This window comes from Anomaloglossus baeobatrachus, chromosome 8 (assembly GCF_048569485.1).
Source record: "Anomaloglossus baeobatrachus isolate aAnoBae1 chromosome 8, aAnoBae1.hap1, whole genome shotgun sequence".
Classification (NCBI taxonomy): domain Eukaryota; kingdom Metazoa; phylum Chordata; class Amphibia; order Anura; family Aromobatidae; genus Anomaloglossus; species Anomaloglossus baeobatrachus.
In genome coordinates, this window is record NC_134360.1 from 102,127,336 (window position 1) to 102,152,057 (window position 24,722).

At 45.6% G+C, this 24,722-nt stretch overlaps 1 protein-coding gene across 5 annotated transcripts in view; it reads left to right on the forward strand.

The window, feature by feature from the left end:
* The first annotated feature begins 207 nt into the window (after window positions 1-207).
* L3MBTL2 (L3MBTL histone methyl-lysine binding protein 2) overlaps window positions 208-24,722 on the forward strand; it is a 331,885-nt gene continuing 307,370 nt past the window's right edge. For 3 of the 5 annotated variants that reach the window (XM_075321932.1, XM_075321928.1, XM_075321933.1), the window contains exons 1-2: window positions 208-280; window positions 3,093-3,179. The gene's annotated coding sequence lies outside the window, so the exon portion shown is untranslated. Of the gene's footprint in view, window positions 281-341; window positions 361-3,092; window positions 3,180-24,722 lie in introns of those variants that run through there. The other 2 variants (XM_075321931.1, XM_075321930.1) reach the window with 2 other exon arrangements.

Here is a 24,722-nt window from a genome sequence, read left to right on the forward strand (position 1 = left end):
GAGGGAGAGACATACATCACCACTACAGGAGGGGAATAAAACAGCACTGTAGGGGCGCTTTAATGGCACCTAGGCTCGTTCACAATAGCACTGCAGCACAGGTACACTAATCTCTCAGCAAGACTCCTCGCGTGCACGTGACTCAGCTATTCGGCAATGACGTAATCAGATTTTAGTCTGTAGGAGCAAACATCCTTCCTGTCTGTAGGAGGCGGTTTGTGCATGTTGCAGGGCTCTATGGTACTGTATTGTCCACCTCTATGGTAGGACGTGGTCAGTGGTGAGTGCAATGTATGTTGTCCTGGAGCTCTATGGTACGAGGCTTGTCAATGAGCGCGTGAGGCTCAGCAGTGCTCTGAGGTCTCTGGTGTGTATGTGTGTGTGTGTGTGTGTGTGTGTGTAGGCTGTGCTCTGAGGTCTCTGCTGTGTGTGTGTAGAGGCTGTGCTCTGAGGTCTCTGCTGTGTGTGTGTAGAGGCTGTGCTCTGAGGTCTCTGCTGTGTGTGTGTGCGCAGAGGCTGTGCTCTGAGGTCTCTGCTGTGTGTGTGTGCGCAGAGGCTGTGCTCTGAGGTCTCTGCTGTGTGTGTGTGCAGAGGCTGTGCTCTGAGGTCTCTGCTGTGTGTGTGTGCGCAGAGGCTGTGCTCTGAGGTCTCTGTGTGTGTGTGTGCGCGTTCGTGCGCGTGCAGAGGCTGTGCTCTGAGGTCTCTGCTGTGTGTGTGTGTGTGTGTGTGTGTGTGTGTGCGCGCGCAAAGGCTGTGCTCTGAGGTCTCTGCTGTGTGTGTGTGTGTGTGCGCAGAGGCTGTGCTCTGAGGTCTCTGCTGTGTGTGTGTGTGTGTGCGCGCAGAGGCTGTGCTCTGAGGTCTCTGCTGTGTGTGTGCGCGCAGAGGCTGGGCTCTGAGGTCTCTGCTGTGCGTGTGTGTGTGCGCGCAGAGGCTGTGCTCTGAGGTCTCTGCTGTGTGTGTGTGCGCAGAGGGTGTGCTCTGAGGTCTCTGCTGTGTGTGTGCAGGTGCTGTGCTCTGAGGTCTCTGCTGTGTGTGTGTGTGCAGGGGCTGTGCTCTGAGGTCTCTGCTGTGTGTGTGTGAAGGCTGTGCTCGGAGGTCTCTGCTGTGTGTGAAGGCTGTGCTCGGAGGTCTCTGCTGTGTGTGAAGGCTGTGCTCGGAGGTCTCTGCTGTGTGTGAAGGCTGTGCTCGGAGGTCTCTGCTGTGTGTGAAGGCTGTGCTCGGAGGTCTCTGCTGTGTGTGAAGGCTGTGCTCGGAGGTCTCTGCTGTGTGTGAAGGCTGTGCTCGGAGGTCTCTGCTGTGTGTGAAGGCTGTGCTCGGAGGTCTCTGCTGTGTGTGAAGGCTGTGCTCGGAGGTCTCTGCTGTGTGTGAAGGCTGTGCTCTGAGGTCTCTGCTGTGTGTGTGTGTGTGTGAAGGCTGTGCTCTGAGGTCTCTGCTGTGTGTGTGTGTGTGAAGGCTGTGCTCTGAGGTCTCTGCTGTGTGTGTGTGAGAAGGCTGTGCTCTGAGGTCTCTGCTGTGTGTGTGTGTGTGAAGGCTGTGCTCTGAGGTCTCTGCTGTGTGTGTGTGTGTGAAGGCTGTGCTCTGAGGTCTCTGCTGTGTGTGTGCTCTGAGGTCTCTGCTGTGTGTGTGTGTGTGTGTGTGTGTGTGCAGGTGCTGTGCTCTGAGGTCTCTGCTGTGTGTGTGTGTGAAGGCTGTGCTCTGAGGTCTCTGCTGTGTGTGTGCGCAGAGGGTGTGCTCTGAGGTCTCTGCTGTGTGTGTGTGTGTGTGTGTGTGTGTGTGTGTGCAGGTGCTGTGCTCTGAGGTATCTGCTGTGTGTGTGTGAAGGCTGTGCTCTGAGGTCTCTGCTGTGTGTGAAGGCTGTGCTCGGAGGTCTCTGCTGTGTGTGAAGGCTGTGCTCGGAGGTCTCTGCTGTGTGTGAAGGCTGTGCTCGGAGGTCTCTGCTGTGTGTGAAGGCTGTGCTCGGAGGTCTCTGCTGTGTGTGTGTGTGTGTGAAGGCTGTGCTCTGAGGTCTCTGCTGTGTGTGTGTGTGTGAAGGCTGTGCTCTGAGGTCTCTGCTGTGTGTGTGTGTGTGAAGGCTGTGCTCTGAGGTCTCTGCTGTGTATGTGTGTGTGAAGGCTGTGCTCTGAGGTCTCTGCTGTGTGTGTGAGAAGGCTGTGCTCTGAGGTCTCTGCTGTGTGTGTGTGAAGGCTGTGCTCTGAGGTCTCTGCTGTGTGTGTGTGAAGGCTGTGCTCTGAGGTCTCTGCTGTGTGTGTGTGAAGGCTGTGCTCTGAGGTCTCTGCTGTGTGTGTGTGAAGGCTGTGCTCTGAGGTCTCTGCTGTGTGTGTGTGAAGGCTGTGCTCTGAGGTCTCTGCTGTGTGTGTGTGAAGGCTGTGCTCTGAGGTCTCTGCTGTGTGTGTGTGAAGGCTGTGCTCTGAGGTCTCTGCTGTGTGTGTGTGAAGGCTGTGCTCTGAGGTCTCTGCTGTGTGTGTGTGTGTGTGTGTGTGTGAAGGCTGTGCTCTGAGGTCTCTGCTGTGTGTGTGAAGGCTGTGCTCTGAGGTCTCTGCTGTGTGTGTGTGAAGGCTGTGCTCTGAGGTCTCTGCTGTGTGTGTGTGAAGGCTGTGCTCTGAGGTCTCTGCTGTGTGTGTGTGTGTGTGCAGAGGCTGTGCTCAGGTCTCTGCTGTGCGTGTGTGCAGAGGCTGTGCTCTGAGGTCTCTGCTGTGCGTGTGTGCAGAGGCTGTGCTCTGAGGTCTCTGCTGTGCGTGTGTGCAGAGGCTGTGCTCTGAGGTCTCTGCTGTGCGTGTGTGCAGAGGCTGTGCTCTGAGGTCTCTGCGGTGCGTGTGTGTGTGCAGAGGCTGTGCTCTGAGGTCTCTGCTGTGTGTATTCAGAGGGTGGGTGTGTGTGTGTGTGTGCGCACGCACGCACATGCGGAGGCTGCCCTCTGAGGTGTCTGCTGTGTGTGTGTGTGGAGGCTGGTCTCTGGTGTGTATGTGTGTGTTCGCGTGCGGAGGCAGTGCTCCCAGCTCTGAGGTCTTGTCTGCTGTGGTCAATGAAGTTTCTTCTGTTCAGTAGGGGGTTAGGATCAGATTTCCACTTAATCTCGCTTTTAACCCTTGCAGGTGAGTTTCCACACACTGTGCAGTTCTACATGATGGTTCATGTCCTTGATGACCAGGCCGCACTCAGTGACATAATGGTGCATTAAGGTCAGTAGCATCACGTGTCCTCCAAAATAAAATAGGGGGAATATCCATTTCACACGTTTTACTACAGTCTTGTAGTTTGTTGTGTAGGTGTAGAGATCACAGCATATTTTTTTATTTTTCTTCTGACATTATCAGGGCACAATGGATGGGAAACCCCAAATGTTTAATAAATGGTGCAAGCTACAGCTCTACTCCTCCCTCGAGGACACCTAACTCTTCATCACTTGTTTAAAAATGGCCATAAAAGAATGGAATAGGGAGGGGGTGCTATTGTGAGTTTTGATTTTGCATTTTGTGATCGTAAAAAAAATGTGAAAAATATGGTTTGCCTTATTTGTCTAATATATAAAGGTGTGTGTATGTATGTCCGCTAAAGGAATCCGCACCGTTGCATTTACATTCATGAAATTTTGCACAGACGTCCAATGTGACTCAGGGAACGTCATAGACTATGTTTGGACCGGAAAATTTAACCCCGCGCTTTAGTTACTATTCAAAAAGCCTGCCTCCATTAAAATCAATGGAGCTGCGAGCTATTAGGTTATTAATAGTAATTTGTTACTATAATAATAAAATAAATTGTTAGTATAAGAAGCTTATGTGTGAGGTAATAAGATGTCTGTGGGGAGATGGATAGAGAGAGACAAAGAGACAGTGGCAGACAGACAGACGGGGAAAGAGACAGGCAGAGACTGGGAAAGAGACAGACTCAGAGATACAGAGAGAGAGTTACTATCCCTGGCATCGCCCAAGTACTTCAGCTAGTATTCATATAAAAATGAAGCCACATGTTTTATAAAAATCAAAACCCCAAACATAGGTTCTCTTTATCGTGTAAATTTCCATAAACCTGCAGATATGGGGTTAATCTGCAGGTTAATAGCATTCTGAACCTCGCTGGCTCTAGTAAATTAAACTCTGCTGCAGGGAGGAAATGAACTTTATTCCTCCTGGCTACGTTTTCGTTCCAGTCATTGGGGCGGCTCCAGCATGGGTTCAGACACCGCTCTGTATATGGAGGGTGGCAGCTGTTACCGCCCCCACCCCTGCACTGACAGACACCCATCATTAGAGCCTGCTGTCAGTCAGTGCAGATGGTGTGGTTACAGCCACCCATCTCCATACACAGTGGTGACTGAAACTGGTACGCTGCTGGCAGGATTAAAGTTAATTTCCTCCTGGCAGTGGAGTTTAGTGTGCAGGTGTCGGGCAGGTTCAGAATGCTATTAACTTACAGACTAACCTCATACCTGCAGGTTAATAGCATATTTCCATGTGACAGGTTCCCTTTAAATCATTGAACTTGTAACACCGTTGTAGTTTTCAAACTCTCAAGTGGATTTGTGCTCGATCATTAACTGGGGTTGAACCAAATTCCTATATCATTTAATAAGTAATCAATACAACGTATATAATTAGAAGAGAAACATTTACCCAGATAAACACAAATATATATAATATATCAAAACTATAACAAATTAATATTGTAACTTCAAACGTTTGTACTGCTTTTCCCGCCACGGGTTCTCTAGACTCCTCCGGATAAACTATATACAAACATGATAGAGTATATGATACATTCTTCAATGACATATCACATGTAAGCTCCTATTATATTTATAATTGTTTCTATTCATATTATATTTATAGACTTTATTCTTTAATAGGAGTAATTTTCCCCAATATATAATATATTAGAAGAGGAGTGTTAGTGGCTGTCAATTCAAAAGACAGCCAATATAAGTAAATTGGCTATAGTTCTCAAATTACTGACCCCATTTTATATATTTTGATATATTATACTGACCTCTTGCATTTCTTACAAATATATTAAAGGGAATCAGTCAGCAGGTTTTTGCTATGTGAGATAAAGACAGGATGCTGCAAGACTAAAACATTATTCAGTGATTCCTGTCTTGTGACAATGCGATCTGTTGTTTATTTGCTATGTTTGTTTATGCAGCAGGATTCTTATTGCAGGACTACAGTCATGGACATGCTCCCGCTGCTTCTAACCTCACTGTCAATGTACAGTATCTACTGAGAGCCTGTTGTGGGCAGGACAGCTCTCAGCTCTGCTAGATGGCCAAATGTAAACATTCTGATTGTGTCAAAACAACTGCAGCCGGTAATCTAAGCGACACATTATTGGATTCAGAATCTTTGCCTACATTATGTTTCCCTCAGATGAGGTAGCAAAAACCTGCTGACAGATTCCCTTTAAAGAGGTTGGTCACTACTTTTACATTGATGGTCTATCATTAAGATAGTCGATCAGTTGCCTTCTGTGATGAGCGGGTGCCAGCACATGGCTGGAAATGCTCAGTTCTGGAGCTGCCACGTCCGCTGTCAGAAGACTGTGCAGCTCTGAATCTGAGCATTTCCTGCTGCTACCAGCACTGAAGACAGCTCATTGGTGGGGTGCCAGGTGTCGGACTCCTGCCGATGAGACATTGATGACCTATCCTAAGGATAGGCCATCAATGTAAAAGTAGTTGCCACCCTCTTTAATTAGCATATATCTGTACATAATAACCTATTTTATGGAGTATATGACTAAATTCTTATCCCATTGTTTCAATTCAGCATGCAGGTCAGGTCTAGAGAAATGAGAGGGAGACATATTAGAAGTTTTCCACTACTAATGTGACCCTTTTTCCTTTATCCTAACTCTTCCTAGCTGAGGCCATGTGCGCAGTAGAAACTGACTTTTTCTTAAGGAAAAACTGGACCCTATGAAAGAATCCTGCACCTGCGGTAAAAAACCGCACCAAAACCGCAACAAAATCCACTGCGGTTTTGCCGCGGAATTTCTGCGGTTATTCCGTAGGTTTGTCCCTGCGAGTTGTTACCAACAATTAATGGCAAAACCGCAGGGACCTGCAGAAAAGAAGTGACATGCACATTAATTCCGCAGCGGTAACTCCGCGGGTAAATCCGCAGGTATAAAAAAAAAAACGCGGTGTGCACACAGCATTTTTTTTCATACCCATAGGTTTTGCTGGGGAATGACTGCCGAAATGTGAAACACATTTTTCCCCTCACCCATGACAGCACCACGTGAGAGAGGGATCCGCCCAGCGAGGACAGGAAACCATTCTGAAATAAAAGGGCGGTACCTCTCCCCTTCGTCAGTTGGTTTCCTGTCCTTGATGGGAGACCTTGTTCTGGAATACGGCGGTTGAAGTAAGAAGTTTGAAGAACAGAAGCTGTATTTACCCAGCCCCGTCCGGTGTCCAGAAAAGCAGGGTGAGTCTTGCGGCGCCATTCTTCGGGGCTGGAAGCGCCGTCCACCAGCCCTTAGGGAACCTGGTTTCCGTGGTGCCGGGGTGTGCGGCAGGGCCCATCGGGGGTTCCGGACCGCCACTCACCCCCCCCCTCCTTGTGGTCTCCTGCTGCCTAGGACTTCCGAATGTTGCGCACTCTGGGACGCGCGCAAGGCATGCAGGGTACAGGAGGCGTGCTTGCGTGACGTCTCCTGAAGAAGATGGCGGCGTCCATGCAGCAGCGGCGGTGTTTCGGGGCAGACTCCCACCGTCTGGACACCGCTGGACGCATTGAGACGGGGGGGGGGGGGGGGGGAGGGGGGCACCTTATGGGACCGTAAGGTGGAGGAGCAGCACGGGTGCTCGTGCCTACATCCCAGGATGGCTTTAGAAAGGCAGCAGCATTCTCTGGAGCGCCGGCAGCATAGCCGTATGAACAGTCACCGCTCTAAGTGACACAGACCTGCCCGCCCTCAATAGCCAGAAGGGCAAATCCTCTTGTGGCTCCACGACTTCTGCGGGACCTGTGGGTGTTCCGACGAAGCCTCGAGGTCCGGTATCCTTGATCTCCTGTGGTGGGTGAGTGATCTTCGTGAATGTCATCTGCATCATTAGGTGGCCCCTAAAATCCATAAGGAGTGTCCCCTGTGCAGAGAGCCGATATGGCCTGCGGGCGAGTGTCGGAGACCCCTTGTGTGGGGCATAGATGGCAATGTCTCTGCTTCGATCTATGGATTGTTGCATGCAAGTTACAAATGTGTATATGTTGTGAGGTAGCGACCACCAATATGGTAAATGGTCGCTATATGTCGCAGTGGAGAAGGTCGCTGCGATATTAAACTGAAGAGGTTGCTATGGGATTTGTGGTTCCACAAAGGCTTCTTTCTGCATATAAGGGTCAGGTTCCCTTTAATAAGCCCAGTGTGCTGTGCAGGTCTGGAGAACCACAGACCTCCACCTGTGGGTGTGTCCAGTCTGATTTAGGAGACTGGCAGTGTGTGTTCTGGAGAGTGTGAGAGCAGAGCAGGGAGCTCTGGATGTATCAGCCTGTGTGGAGGCTGAACACGGGGCTCTGGAATTCAGTCTGGGTTTAGACTGGAAGTAGTGTGCAGCCAGGCTGGTTAGTGCTGTGGCTACTGGACCAAAGCTCTCCTTGAGTGGAGAGACAGACGGGAGTCTGCAGAGTGTCTCTGGGTTCTTAGAAGGAGCCGCAGCAAGTGTTCGCTGGCAGGAGCCAGTGTGTACAGGCGCCACACTTCCAATAGAGACCGTATTGGACTGGAAGCCCACGGTATGTGGTTGTGCTATGTTTTTGCCTTAAGCCAGGAGAGGCCTGTTATGTTTAATGTTTGCCGTTTATGACAAGTTTTTCATAAACGGCTGTAATTTTTTATAAAGATACTGTGTCGTCCTGTGACCTTGCCTATGCCTACCTGAGCTAATCCTCATAATGTATTGCTATATGGTTGGTAGCAGCCCCTTCCTTTGTGACAATTCAGCAGCGGCAGCCTCCACGGTTGGCAACAACACCCTTATGACATACAGCATAAGTTAGGGTCCATGCCTACAGAATGACATGTACACAGTAACCGCTCTGTAACAGCTGTCACTAACAGTGGGGGTTTGTTACTGTCAGTTGCGGCACTCACTCTCCAGGTCCCATATGCACGTACCTGTATGCACGCACTTGTGGGAAACATCAGGAATTCTGAAGCCGGCTATTGCCAAATCCCTGCACGGCCCGTGATTTTCAGGATCTGGCTACAAACTATTGTAGATCAGCTGAAGGATAAAACTCCTCGGGAGTATATCTTTTTCTAACCTTACCACTGCTGCAGGGTGCAGAGACATTCTTGCAGAGTCGTCAGCCGATGCTATCAGGCTGGGAGCCCGTTGTGCAGGATTGTCTAATCTGGCCGGAATGGCATTATGGTTGAAGGGCTGTCCCATATGCCTGCAAACTAAGCATGAATTATGTTCAGGGCCGTATGTCGATCTGCTCCTTTTGGTAAACAGCTGGAAGATGCGTTGGAGAACGTATCCGACGCCAAGCAGCCCTTCCAAAGGTTATCCCTTTTGTTCCAGCAGAGTAGATACTCAAGGTGTCGGAATAGGCCAGGGGGGAACTCTGCCATGCCATCATCTCTCTGAGACACGCTATATCCCTGCGGGGCACTATGATATTGTGCTTACCGGCGACTCCATGGGGCCTGTTCCATTCCAGGGCTCTCCAATGGCAAATCCTGTCTGCCAAACAAAAAAACAAAAGGAAAACCCTTAGGAAGATATTTCGAAGGCGACGTCATTCTCTCCTTGCCAGTCAAGACTTCCCTGCTTTGGTGGACGTCCATAGGCAACCTGTCTGTGGGGTTCCTGGCTACCTCGGCATCTGAAGGTGGTCACTGCTGATGCTCGCCTCCAGGTGCAGATATCCCTGGGCTGGTGGTCAGCGCAGGAAGCAGCACAGCCCTCACGCCTCCTGACGCTAGGGTCTGAAGAACGAGCACTAAATTTGCCCCCCCCTCCAGGGTCAGCACGTTTGGTTGCTGTCGGTCACTCAGTCTACCGTCTCCTTCCTGAAACGCTGGGGTCCCCATCCCTCTTTCTGGCATCTTGCGGTCTTTACTGGGCGGGACAGAATCCCCCTCGGCTCTACACTTCACCGGATTCTAAATGCCAATGTTTCTTCCATGGTCTCGTGGTAAGCTTGTGGCCTTGGCTGTCTGAGCTTGTGCGTTTGAATCCCGATGGGCCATTCCTGTAGTTGTCAGCTTACCTCAGGCGCCATCAACTGCAGCAAGGGGAATGATCCCTGAATCCGCGGATCTTTTCAACGGTAGTGGCTCTGTGGAGAATACCACGGAGGGACCTGTTTCCTCCAGGCTAAACTGACATATAGACCTCTTGTTCCATGATCCCAGCAGTCCAGTCCTTGGGGTGAATGCACTTCCATTCCATGGACCTTCGGAATAGCCTCTGCCCTTCCCCCTCTTGTCATGCTCTCGATGGTTCTCAAAGAGCTCGGGGAAGCTAGGGCGAGGGTCCTTCCCCCTCGCCCCCTTCTGGCCCAAGGGGCCATGGCTCTCTCTCCTGAGGACATTGTCTGTCCCGGATCCTGGGGTTCTGCCGGGGATTCTGGACCTGTTAGTGCAGTAACCTGTGTTCCTCGTGCAGGAAAAGGGTCTTTTCATTTCACAGCTTAGAACTTGAGAGGTTGTTGCTGATGCGCAAGGGTTCTCCTCTGACCCGGTCTCTTCCTTGCTGAAGAGCCATAAACCGGTTACCACTACACTCTATGGGAGAGGATGGCAAAAGTTCCCCTTCTTTGCAAATGGTCCCTTGGGTATGAGTTTCTATGCCATGCAAATTGGCATTCTTGCAGACGGGGTTGCTCTAGGATTCTCAGTGTACACTCTAGGGGTTCCTGTTCTGCCCTAGGAACCTTATACATTGGAAAACTGGCAGCAAACCGGTGGGTTCAAGGTTATTGGGTTTGTGAGTTCATGCCTGACAGTTCCACCGGGGGATCACATTAGGGTTGGACGCCCTCACGAATCCTCCCTTTGAAACTATTGCGAAAAAAAAAAAAATCTCCCTGACGTTGCTGGCATTGGAAACGATTTTGCTCGGGCCTTGACGTTCGCTCGCAGAATTAGTGCTTACACGCCTTATCGGTAGTACAGCCCTACGCTCAGTTGTTCAATGATCGGCCGGGTCAGGTGTTAATAGGACCCTTTCTCCCAATGGTCGCCTCTCGATTCCATGGCATGCAGGGGATAATCCTCCCTCCTTTTGCAGCCATCCTACAAATACCGGGCTAAAACAGATTCATACGTTGGAGGTTCATAGGGCCCTGCTTCTCTACATCTCAGTAACACATAGTGTGGGGAAATCACAGTCCTTTTTCATAGCCCTCTCTGTAGTAGGAAAGGTCTGTGGGTGTAAAACTGCACTATCTCTAGGTGGATTAGGGAGGCCATTGCTTAGCCTACTCATCTAGTGGGGCTGCCTTCCCTGAGGACATAAGGACCAATTCCACCGGTGCGGTGTCGCCCTCCGGGGCTGAGAAGACGCAGGTATCTATTGACTGGATTTGAAGGACCGCTACCTGGTCTTCACATTCTCCTTTTCTTCCGTCACGATCGGTTGGATCTATCCTCCTCGGCTGATCTCTCGTTTTGTAGAAGGGTGCTTGAGACGTTGGTCCCTCCCTAATACGTTATTCTCTGAAAATCTCTCACGTGGTGCTGTCATGGGTGAGGGGAAAACACCTAGGTTACTTACTGGTAGCCGTTTTTTTTCCAGAAACCATGACAGCACCCATATAATCCCTCCCTTTTCACTCTTAGTGTGCACTATTCTGGGTGTGCATGTGTGTGTGTTATAGTTGGTGATAGAGTTAAGTTCTAATGATTGTTGGAGGTCCTCTCAATTCTCGGTAATCAACTGACGAAGGGGAGAGGTACCGCCCTTTTATTTCAGAATGGTTTCCTGTCCTCGCTGGGCGGATCCCTCTCTCACGTGGTGCTGTCATGGGTTCTGGAAAAAACGGCTACCAGTAAGTAACCTAGGTGTTTCTGCAGCAAATCCACTGTAAAATCCGCAGCATGTGCACATGGCCTAACACTTTCCTGATGTACTTCTGCTACCCTTACTGCTTCTGTAAGCTAATCTCTCTGCGGCGTGTATATACCTTTTTATTGATGTTTTAGCTTTGCTCCATCATGTCTGGAGACTGGAATCGGACCAACTTCATTCTACTTTCAGCCCGCTTTACAGTGCGGTGTTTTTTTGCCACAAGCTGTGCGATGTGCCAATCATTAGATAATATATCACATCACATCACAGCACTTGTCGCATGAAAGCACCGCACTGTCATGCAGGCTGTGATCTTCTGGGCATGCGTGCCCAGACTGCTGTCACTCTCAGAGAGGCAGCCCTACCAGTGATGTGCCCTGCTCAGTTAGTCCGATTCCGGTCTCCAGACTGGAAGGATCAAAGCTAAAACATCAACATAGGAATATACTGTATGAGCTACCAGATCAGCTTACAGGATCAGGCTAAGTAGCAGAAGTATATTAGGAAAGTGTTAAGTAAATGTAAGGGGGTCACATTAGTAGTGGAGTGGAAAAATCACTTTAATTTAAGTTTAGATTCCCTATTTAAACCTCTAGGATATAGAGTCTGTAAGTTATGGATCCAGAATTCTTCCCTACGAACAAACATCTTGAAGGGAATTTGTCACCCTTTTGTGTTTTTTTTTTAGTTATTAATATGGGCATACATGTGGCATAAAAGTGACATTAGCCATACCTGTATGCCTCCTGGATGAGGGGTCATTTTAGAAAAATCCTCATTTATATCTTCTATCTTCCGGGCTATGGAGCATTTGCTGCATGGAAGATAAGCCAGCCTCCGGGCTTAATTATACAGGATTCATCCTCCTCTTCCCTTCAGTGTCCCTGTGACGTCTCACTCCTGTGCATGCTGCCTACACTGTGAAGCAGCAGTGACTCCCCGGCGCCTGCGCACAGCAAAATTGAAGACTGCACCTACAAAAGGGAGGGGACAGTGCAGGGAGGGACAACAGGCAGAATGCGCAGGCGCGAGATGTCCTGCCACGCACCTAACGTCACAGGGACACAGAAGAGAAGAGGAGGAGGAATCCTGTATAATGATTATAAGATTGTGGTAGAGTATCAATAGCCTTTGGAAAGTGCAGATAAATCACATCAGCTGCATTACCAATATCCAGATTTGGACCACCTCATAGAAACCCAACATGTTGGTTAGACACGTCTTATCTTTCATGAATCCATGCTTGGTTATCAGTTATATCATTTTCTGCAATATATTTTTACATGTCATCTCTTTTATAATGGCCTCAAAAAGTAAGTTTGCACACCACTGATGTGAGACTTAATGGACAGTAGTTGCCTGGATCCACCTTCTTACCTTTCTTAAATATTGGTACCATATCACACATCCTCTAAACCTGTGGCACTAACAAGAGTCTTAAGATTGAATTTCTAAAGGTCATCGTGGATAAAGATGGGCGGTATGTACGTCTTTCCTGTAGGCTGGGGACAAGAGCCGTAGTAATTATATCCCTATACATACCTCCGCCATATTGCAGCAAACTACTTCACAGTCTGGTAAATTTATTGGCAGACTTTCCGGGGGTTCCCTTTATGATAATGTGAGATTTTAATAATATTCCGAATTCACATTGGGACAAAGGGAGACATGAGGTACGAAAAATGGGGGGTAACTGTACACCATTCAGTAATTTACTTAAAAAAACGGCGCTGATTGACCTGTGGAGGACTCGGCATCCAGAAGTGTATCAATACTCCTGTTATTTGGCTACGTTCTCATCCCTTTTGCGCATTGATCTGGCCTTGGGCAATGAAGCAATGCAAGGTTTGGTAGTGGGTACTAAATACTTCCCCAGGACGGTATCAGATCATTCGTCCCTGTGTGTAGAAATAGACCTGGGGGAACAACAAAACCAAATAGACCCTTATGGAAATTAAATCCCTTTTGGTTACAATTAGTGGAAGAAGTGGGGGGGGGTATTAGTGATAGTTTAAGGGAATACCTTAGGTTCAATGAAGGATCAGCATCTATTGGAATGGTTTGGGAGGCAATGAAGGCGTACTTGAGGGGATTGTATATAAGGGGTATATCTAAGGTAAAGTCGGAGGCAACAAGGCAGAATCAGCTTGCGTTTCAGGAATTGGGGGAGGCAGAAAATGCTTTAATATCAAACCCCACGCCGGCAGCAAAAGCTAGGATGAAGGCAGCTCTAAAGATGGTTAATAATTGACCATACAGGCAGCGGAGAGTAAGAAAATGTTCCAGACCATGCAGTCTTTTTGAGAATGGAGAACGGACGGGTCACCTATTATCAGTGATAGCTGCGCCACAGAGGGAATCAACATATATTGTACGGTTACAGTCAGTAGATGAGGCAGTTGTCACGGACAACTCGGGGATCCTAAAAGTACTAGAAACATTCTACTCTGATCTATACTCAGTCAAGGTGCACCCGGAGACGGGGGAGGTGGATGAATTTCTATGCAGATGTTACGCTCACCGAGGAGCGGCGAGCGTCCGGAGGTGGACCCACTGGACCGTGCACCGGACTCCCCTGAGAAGGCGACCAGCAGCGAACCCCTATACAGGGACTGTGCGGCGCCTCCCCAGAAGGCCTAAATGCACGGCAGCCAGGAACCGGTAGTAGGAGTCTCTGTAGGGCCAGTTGTAGCAAGGTTGTGGCTTCCACAGCCGGCAGAACACGGAAACTGCACCGGAGATGCTCACAGCAGGTGACGTCCACAGCAGGTACGGTACAGATAATGTCCACGGCAGGTAGGGCACAGTGACGTCCACTGTCGGTATGAGCGGTGACGTCCACAGCCGGAATGGTACGGCTGGCACTACGGTGAGACAAGGTATTAGAACCAGGTATAAATGCACAGAAAACAGATAACAGCACAAGGGGGTCTGGACACTGGCAAGGCTCTAATGGAAGCGTTGCTCGGGCGCCTGCTGCTGGGGGAGGTGAACCTAAATACCCATTAGGTAACAGGTGATCTCTGAGGTCACTTCCAGAAAACGGGGTATACCGCTTTAAGAAAGGGGGAGTGGCCTTGCGCGCAGCCTAGAGTCACTTACTGCAGTTCTGTGTAAGGACGGGAGACAGGAAGAGGCTGCAGCATGCCTGGGAGCAGGACGTACAGCAGGACTCGGAGCAGGGGCAGCGCCTGCAGAGCCATGGGACCGGTAAGAGGAAGGCCGTCGGTGCCTGGGGCAATGACTGGGTGTGCAAGTGGGAGCCATGCTGGGACTGGGCAAATGTGAGGGAGCGCGCCCCCCACGGGGTCTGGTGGGACCAGGCGTTACAGCAGAGCTCAGGTGCCAGTCTTCTCAAGGGAATCTAGACAGTTACTAGACGAGCCATTTGACTTAGAGGAGTTGGATAAACAAGAGAACATATTAATTGTTCCAGTGTGCATAAACATGAAAACCTACAGAGAAAACACTGAAACACATATTGTATAAACAATAATGTTTATTAATGAATCAATTGAATAGAAAAGGTTAAAAATTACAAAAATTAAGAAGAGAGGGGGGGGGGGGGGGATACAAAACAGTGATGATACAAAATGACCCCCAGTGGTCACCCAAGGCTTGTAATAAGGATGTAGGTACATAAAAGGTACAATCAATGCAAATAATGTTGGGTATACCTATGGAATAATGAAAACCGAATTAGTCCATATAGTCAAAAGATCATATAGAGCCGTGAATGTATGGAAAGTAAGGAGCATGAGTAGTTGATCCTAATAGGTCAAAAGTACCATAAATGGATATCTAGAAAATCTAGTAAATACTCCTGACTGTGACAAAGGGGCTATTTTAAGAGGATAAATTCAGTTTGCATGAGACCATACGTATACAATGGCAGATTTATACAAAAGATGCTCAAGAAGCTAGGACTGTAGAAAGAGTTCTTTATACTCCTATATGCAGGCTGGGCTAGTGGGTAAGATCATATCAAAAAAATTTGTTTTAATGATGTATAAAGCACAGTATGCACCCCCTGTCAGATGGAGCAGAGATGGAGCGTATCGCACATAGATAGGCTAGTGCCTAGAAGGATGGTACTTAAATATGAGTACTGAATCATACCAACATATATATGAGCAATATAAGGAAATACATGTGTTCATAAACACCTCATATGTGCTCCATCAGGCTGGAGGACCCACATCAACCAGCAGTGATATAATCATTTAACATAGTTGCTGGCCTGTTAATAAATGTATATTTATATACATATAAGGATTATAAGGATGTATATTTGTAAATGTATATTTATATACATATATACATATAAGGATTATAATATATAAGGATTCTATTTATTATCCATCAGTCCATTGAATACAGCATCATTCAGTAGTAACAGAAAAAAAGTATGTTCAGCATGTCTATTTGACCAGGAAAAGGGATATATATCATACAGGAATAGAAATATATATTACCAAGTTGGTATACATGGAGATGAAAATAGAATACCCAGTGCACTAAATGCTGCAATAGGGGGCTATAACTCCAGTTTGTAGGTATATCCCTGAAGTCACAACAAGGCAGTTGAGCTGCTGGAAATATCAAGCCTGGAGCATACCGAGGCATACACATAAAAATGCATAGAATGATAGTCAATAAATTACTTACAAGCAGGAGACCACTGGGAGGCTTCCCAACGCGCGTTTCGCCGTCTTTATCAAGGGAAACGTAAATATGTGTAGTGTAGGGTGCCTTTTAAAGAATGTGTGGCGTCCGGAGATACCACATGCACGGCCGTGCGGCGTCTGTCGTCACTTCCAGTCCCGGGACCTCGGCAGAGTAAAGCGCGATCCCGAGACAGGAAGCGGCAGCAGAGGTAGTAAGTATTGCGTGTGACAAGCGCATGCGCGTAAGAAGTCCCTGGGAGACATGGATTAGGATGTCACTTGTAATAGCGTAAATCAAGGAGCATGTCGTTCTATTCACATGCTGTGTCCATGGCAAGGCATACTCTAAAAGGGTGAATTACCCGCACAGGCTCCTCCATATTATAGGAATAAACTATAAAGTAAAAAATAATTAAACAGCATGTATTATTCATGGCATGGACACAGTATGGAACTGGGAAACCCCCCACACACAATCATCATACATAAGGTGCAAATCATACAATAATAATAATATAAGAACATTGTAAAATATGTGAAGCATGTACTAGTAAGTGTGTATGTGTGGTGAAAAATGGTGGAAGGAGTAGTGATTAAAAACGTGATGTCAAATAAAGTAGATGAATGTAAAAGATAGCGGTATAAATAATATACCTAATAGGGTGAGATTATAACATATGTGACTAAAGAGTGAACAAAATGTAGACGTGTAAGGACAAACCATAATGTAGAAGGGGGAGATTAGTGATTTCCAATGATCTAGTGTGAAGTATGAGTGGGGAGGGGGGGGGGGCAGGAAAGGAAGGGGAGAGGAAATGTGAATGTGTATGTGTGATGGGAGTAATGGGTGATGTATGATGTGTAAAAAACATGCAGGGGACTGCACAGGAGACTCAACAGATCATCTTGATGGAATTGATTGAACACCGAGCCGTCCATGCGAGTTTGTCTCATGTACTTGTTGAAGAATAAAAGGCACACAGATGTTAAAGAAATGGAACTTGATGGCGAAATAACTAAAATGAAACAAGAAAAAATAAAGACAAGTGAGAAAAACGTGTTAAAAAACAAATTAAAAACAGATTAAAAATCCAGATGGGTCAAATTGGCTATATTGATAAAGGCTTGGGACAAATCTCATCACCCAGAAACCCAAATCTAACGATCATAGGAAAGGGGAAAAGCTCATGGATTCATTAAGGCCTATTGGTGTAAGAGCATTTAGTGTGGAAATCCATCTGACTTCCTTCTGGGCCAAAAGCTTCTTCCAGTTGCCTCCTCTTTCAGTTATTATTACTCTGTCTATACCACTTACTTTAAGTTGGGTATCATCGCACTGGTGAAATTGTTTGAAATGTCTTGGTATAGTTTTCATTCCGGAAATATCATCTATTTCCTTGGCTGCTCTAATATCCAAGACATGTTCTCTCGTCCTCCTGCGTAATTCTCTAGTTGTCATTCCTATGTAGATCTTATCACACGGACATTTTGCACTATAGATTACTCCTATTGTGCCACAATTGATTTGGTGTGTAATCTTATAGGCTTTTGTGCCTGTTGCATCAGAGAATTCTTCTGTGGTGGTGATGTTATCACATGCTACACATTTACCGCAAGGTCTGCAGCCCCATTTTGGTCCCCTACTATTGAAGATGCCCCTTGGTTTCTTCTGTGAGAAATGGCTATTGACCAGTAAATCAGCCAAATTTTTGGCTCTCCGATAAGTGATTGCTGGATTTTGGGGAATATATCTCGATAGTGCAGGGTCTAGTAGTAGGACATTCCAATGTCTCTTTAGAGCCTGCCAAAGTTCATTATTTCTGGAGTGATGGGTCGAGATAAATCTTACCAGATCATAGTTATTGGGTTTCTTATTGTGATTATAAAGTAATTCCGTCCTATTTGCGAATTTTGCCTTCCTATACCCTCTCTGTATTGTTTTCTCACTATATCCTCTCATTTGCAACCTCTGCCATAGATCGCTGGATTGATGTTCAAAATTTTGGTCCGTTGAACATATTCTTCTTATTCTAAGAAATTGGCCTCTCGGAATGCTGTTGATTAAGTTCTTAGGGTGTGCTGATTGGGCATGAAGTAAACTATTGACTGCCGTCTGTTTTCTGTATACATCTGTCGTTATAAAGCCACTGTTGTCAATGTTGAGAAGAACATCCAGAAATTCCATATTATATCTACCTGCTTTATATGTGAATCTTAAATTAAGGTCATTCTTATTAATGTATTGCATAAAGATAGTCAAATCCTGTTGGGAGCCCTGCCAGAGAAAAATAATATCATCGATGTAGCGCCCCCAGTAGGAAACCTTATCCAAGTGGGGCGCTACATCGGTGTAAAAAAGGTCCCTCTCCCACAGCCCCAGGAACAAGTTGGCATATGAGGGGGCACAGGCTGCCCCCATTGATGTTCCCTGGAGCTGTAGAAAAAAGGACCCATTAAACAGAAAAAAATTGTGTGTTAATGCAAACTCTAGCAGGGTCAATGTGAATTCACAAATGTCATCTGGATGACTAGACATTTCCAAGTAGAATTTAATTGCCCTCAGCCCGTCCGCATGTACTATGGATGAGTATAATGCCTCCACATCACATACCACTATCGGGGTATCTTCATCCAGTTGTATTCCATCTAACTTCCTCAACACATCGGAAGTATCCTTGATGTAGGACGGGATCGTTTCCACAATTGGTTTTAAAATGTGGTCTACATAACGACAGATGGGTTCACATAGGTTATCAACTCCGGAGACAATTGGTCTGCCTGGAGGATTTTTGGCATCTTTATGAATTTTAGGGACCATATAAAACGTGGCAATTTTAGCCTCAGGTTTGAACAGATATGATAATTCTTTCTTGGTGATTTGTTTTTTGGTCCACCGCCCTCTCTAAGATATGTAAAAGTTGTGCCTTAAACGATATCCGGGGATTAAAAGTAAGTTTCTTGTATGCCTTTTGGTCACTTAGGTGTTTTAGGACTGTATTAAGGTACATCTGTACCGGCCATAATACAATATTCCCCCCTTTGTCTGAGGGTTTTATAATTACATCATCCATACCCCGTAGTTCTTCAATTGCTATCCTCTCCTCTTTCGTGCAATTGTCATGGGGTATGGAATGATGTATTTTTTTCAAATCATCTGTGACTAATCTGACGAAAATATCTATGTTGGAATACATATTAGATGGTGGGAATTTAGTAGATGGTGGGATGATGTTTTTAGGCATTCTACTTACTGGTGGTGGAGTCTGTTCGTCTAGTAGGTCCTGTAAAATTCTCACTGTTTCACGTTCTTTTGCTGTAAAAAATATATCTGGTCCTTCGTTTTTGTGGAAAATCTTTTTAAAGGTAAGCTTTCTGGCGAATAAATGTAGATCTTTTAACGCTGTAAAAAATTGAAAATGAGAAGAGGGTGAAAAAGTTAGACCTTTACTCAAAATTTCAAGTTGGGGTTCCGTGAGAATTTTATCTGTAAGGTTAATTACCTTATAGGAATTATTCCCATTCTTCCTGTAAGTATTCTTACGGAATGGTAATATTTTCTGTTGTTGATCTTGGTTCTTCCCAGCCCCTTTGGCTGTGGCATAATATGACGTATTGGAGGTGGTACTGTGTTCTGTGTCCGATGAGGCCACTGATGAATATGATGGCATACGTTGTATACGTTTACTTATTTCTGTGCTTTTCCATTTGTAAACTCTATCTTTCTCATAGTCTTGAAGATCCCTGTGGAACTTTTTCATTTTATTATCTTTAATTTGTTTTTCCCATATTACAAAGGATTTGTCTAGATCTTCATGAAATTTTTCCCTTTCAGGCTCGGAGAGTATCTTCATAAGTTCATCTTGTTTCTCATTTATCTCACCATCGATATCTTTTATGGTTTTAGAATTTTTGTCGATAATGAGTTCCAAATATTTTTTAGAGCAGTTATTACTGGCCAATTCCCATTGTGCAGTGAACTCCGTGTCTTCTTTACCGTAAGACGGGAAAACTTGAACTCTCAGTCCACGTGGGACCATGTCTTTTTCCAAGTAATTTTCTAGTGTCGTTTTATTCTACCAGGTCTTGGTTCTGCGATGGAATAGGCTAGTGAGATTTTGCTTTAATTCTTTAGTATTAGACCCATCTGGATTCACTGTTTGCAACTTCTCTCCCTTAAAAATTGATGCAGCTTGGGTAACCCAAGATGCTTCTTTAGTACGTATAGCCATACTATGAATGGATTTAAGCCTCTGTGAAAACACAGGAAAATATCTCAATAAACAAGAGAACATATTAATTGTTCCAGTGTGCATAAACATGAAAACCTACAGAGAAAACACTGAAACACATATTGTATAAACAATAATGTTTATTATTTAATCAATTGAATAGAAAAGGTTAAAAATTACAAAAATTAAGAAGAAAGAGAGGGGGGGGGGGATACAAAACAGTGATGATACAAAATGACCCCCAGTGGTCACCCAAGGCTTGTAATAAGGATGTAGGTACATAAAAGGTACAATCAATGCAAATAATGTTGGGTATACCTATGGAATAATGAAAACCGAATTAGTCCATATAGTCAAAAGATCATATAGAGCCGTGAATGTATGGAAAGTAAGGAGCATGAGTAGTTGATCCTAAAAGGTCAAAATTACCATAAATGGATATCTTGAAAATCTAGTAAATACTCCTGACTGTGACAAAGGGGCTATTTTAAGAGGATAAATTCAGTTTGCATGAGACCATACGTATACAATGGCAGATTTATACAAAAGATGCTCAAGAAGCTAGGACTGTAGAAAGAGTATGTGTGATGGGAGTAATGGGTGATGTATGATGTGTAAAAAAACATGCAGGGGACTGCACAGGAGACTCAGCAGATCATCTTGATGGAGTTGATTGAACACCGAGCCGTCCATGCGAGTTTGTCTCATGTACTTGTTGAAGAATAAAAGGCACACAGATGTTAAAGAAATGGAACTTGATGGCGAAATAACTAAAATGAAACAAGAAAAAATAAAGACAAGTGAGAAAAACGTGTTAAAAAAATGCCTCGGTATGCTCCAGGCTTGATATTTCCAGCAGCTCAACTGCCTTGTTGTGACTTCAGGGATATACCTACAAACTGGAGTTATAGCCCCCTATTGCAGCATTTAGTGCACTGGGTATTCTATTTTCATCTCCATGTATACCAACTTGGTAATATATATTTCTATTCCTGTATGATATATATCCCTTTTCCTGGTCAAATAGACATGCTGAACATACTTTTTTTCTGTTACTACTGAATGATGCTGTATTCAATGGACTGATGGATAATAAATAGAATCCTTATATATTATAATCCTTATATGTATATATGTATATAAATATACATTTACAAATATACATCCTTATAATCCTTATATGTATATAAATATACATTTATTAACAGGCCAGCAACTATGTTAAATGATTATATCACTGCTGGTTGATGTGGGTCCTCCAGCCTGATGGAGCACATATGAGGTGTTTATGAACACATGTATTTCCTTATATTGCTCATATATATGTTGGTATGATTCAGTACTCATATATTTAAGTACCATCCTTCTAGGCACTAGCCTATCTATGTGCGATATGCTCCATCTCTGCTCCATCTGACAGGGGGTGCATACTGTGCTTTATACATCATTAAAACAAATTTTTTTGATATGATCTTACCCACTAGCCCAGCCTGCATATAGGAGTATAAAGAACTCTTTCTACAGTCCTAGCTTCTTGAGCATCTTTTGTATAAATCTGCCATTGTATACGTATGGTCTCATGCAAACTGAATTTATCCTCTTAAAATAGCCCCTTTGTCACAGTCAGGAGTATTTACTAGATTTTCTAGATATCCATTTATGGTAATTTTGACCTTTTTAGGATCAACTACTCATGCTCCTTACTTTCCATACATTCACGGCTCTATATGATCTTTTGACTATATGGACTAATTCGGTTTTCATTATTCCATAGGTATACCCAACATTATTTGCATTGATTGTACCTTTTATGTACCTACATCCTTATTACAAGCCTTGGGTGACCACTGGGGGTCATTTTGTATCATCACTGTTTTGTATCCCCCCCCCCTCTCTTTCTTCTTAATTTTTGTAATTTTTAACCTTTTCTATTCAATTGATTCAATAATAAACATTATTGTTTATACAATATGTGTTTCAGTGTTTTCTCTGTAGGTTTTAGAGGAGTTGGAGCTAGCTCTGAGTGATATGGCGAATGATAAGGCGCCAGGGTAGATGGGTTTCCTGCGGAAGAATATAAGCAACATAGGGAGGTTTTACTGCCGGTACTGCTTAAGGTATATAATTCATGTCTGGAGAGAGGAGAGCTGATGCCGTCTATGCAGGAGGCAATAATTGTGGTACTCCCTAAAGAAGGCAAAGACCCGGGTTTGCCAGCCTCTTACATACTGATTTCACTATTGACGGTAGATGTAAAGCTCCTGGCTAAGATGCTTGCAAATAGGCTCACCAAAGTCATTACATCCCTAATACACCCAGATTGTCTCTCCAGTAAAGGAGACAAACTCTAGCACAGCGCCACCTATTGGAAGTAGCGATCCTAAAAGTCACAAGTGGATTTTCTACAATCCTTTGCAATATGACTCAGGATATATAAGCCAGATCAGAATCCCAATTTGCAGACACGGTGTTTCGGGGTGCTTGCCCCTCGTCAGTGCAAAGTATGGGGGTGTCTGATCTGGCTCATGAGAAAGCTATGTGGGGACCACGGGGGAACACTATTCTCCTTAAGGAGACTTTGCAAGCCAGTCTGGCTGCCAGGTAAGGGGACTTATAGCTGCAATGCCCCTCTGGGAAATATTCAAATTGTCTCTCCAGTAAAGGAGACAAACTCTAGCACAGCGCCACCTATTGGAAGTAGCGATCCTAAAAGTCACAAGTGGATTTTCTACAATCCTTTGCAATATGACTCAGGATATATAAGCCAGATCAGAATCCCAATTTGCAGACACGGTGTTTCGGGGTGCTTGCCCCTCGTCAGTGCAAAGTATGGGGGTGTCTGATCTGGCTCATGAGAAAGCTATGTGGGGACCACGGGGGAACACTATTCTCCTTAAGGAGACTTTGCAAGCCAGTCTGGCTGCCAGGTAAGGGGACTTATAGCTGCAATGCCCCTCTGGGAAATATTCAAATTGTCTCTCCAGTAAAGGAGACAAACTCTAGCACAGCGCCACCTATTGGAAGTAGCGATCCTAAAAGTCACAAGTGGATTTTCTACAATCCTTTGCAATATGACTCAGGATATATAAGCCAGATCAGAATCCCAATTTGCAGACACGGTGTTTCGGGGTGCTTGCCCCTCGTCAGTGCAAAGTATGGGGGTGTCTGATCTGGCTCATGAGAAAGCTATGTGGGGACCACGGGGGAACACTATTCTCCTTAAGGAGACTTTGCAAGCCAGTCTGGCTGCCAGGTAAGGGGACTTATAGCTGCAATGCCCCTCTGGGAAATATTCAAATTGTCTCTCCAGTAAAGGAGACAAACTCTAGCACAGCGCCACCTATTGGAAGTAGCGATCCTAAAAGTCACAAGTGGATTTTCTACAATCCTTTGCAATATGACTCAGGATATATAAGCCAGATCAGAATCCCAATTTGCAGACACGGTGTTTCGGGGTGCTTGCCCCTCGTCAGTGCAAAGTATGGGGGTGTCTGATCTGGCTCATGAGAAAGCTATGTGGGATAATACACCCAGATCAAGCAGGCTTTATGCCCAACAAATCCACGGCAACTAACCTTAGGAGACTGTACCTGAATATGCAGATACCGGCTGGAAATATGGGGAGGCAGGTCTTTCTCTCCCTAGACACGGCCAAAGCTTTTGACATCGTAGAGTGGGGGTACCTATGGGGTTTAGGGGAAGTATGTATTAGATGGGTGCAGCTGTTGTACTCTGCTCCTACGGCAAGAATTAGGGCAAATGGCAGCATGTCAGATATATTTTCTCTCTATAGGGCCACAAGGCAGGGGTGCCCACTGTCCCCCCTGTTTGCTATTGCTATCGAACCACTGGCGGCGGTGATGCGGCGGGCTCCTGTTCTAGTGGGTTACCGATATGGGAGTGTGGAGGAGAAAGTGGCCTTATCTGCGCGGACGATTTATTATTGTTTCTGGGAGATGCAGGGAGTTCCTTGGAGGCGGTAATGAGGGTCATATCTAACTTTGGAAGGATATCAGGGCTCACAATAAATTGGGACAAATCAGTTTTGATGCCACTAGATGAAACGCCCTCCAATGTAGTGGTGACTTGTGCTCCGGTTCAGGTGGTGTCAGAGTTTAAATATCTGGGAATTATGATATCCAATAAACTGACTGAGTATGAACGTCTTAATCTCGCCCCCCTTTTACTTAAGTTCAAACAAAAGATTCTGGCCTGGTCCAAACTGTACCTTACGGTGGTGGGGAGAGTCAACTTAGCTAAAATGATACTAATGCCCCAACTGCTCTATGTGCTCCATAACGCCCCGGTGTGGCTACCACAAAATAGGTTTTATAAAATAAATTCTATTTTCCGGGCTTAATCTGGGGAAGGAAGCGCCCACGGATGAGGTTAGAATATTTACAGAGACCAAAAGACGAAAGGGGACTGGCTCTACCTAATCCTTGGTGCTATTACTTAGCTGTCCAGAGTCAATGGTGGGGTGGGGTGTGACAGGTTTGGAGACCTCGGCGGGGAAAATATTACAGTATGTGATTGGGAAAGGTCCTCTGCTGGCAAGTCTGGAGGCGGTAAAGTTTCATCCACACTCTGCATCATATCCTACTATACAGTTGATAGCTAAAGTATGGGGTAAGATCAAACAGGTGAGACAGGTAACCGGGTTCACTTGATATACCCCCATGTGGGACAACCCCCAACATTCCGGAATTTTTATCCCTTAAGGAATTTGGGCAATGGAGGAGAATTGGTATCTGGTACCTCTTCCAAGTGATGGATGGAAGACTTTTGAAGTACTGCTAAAAG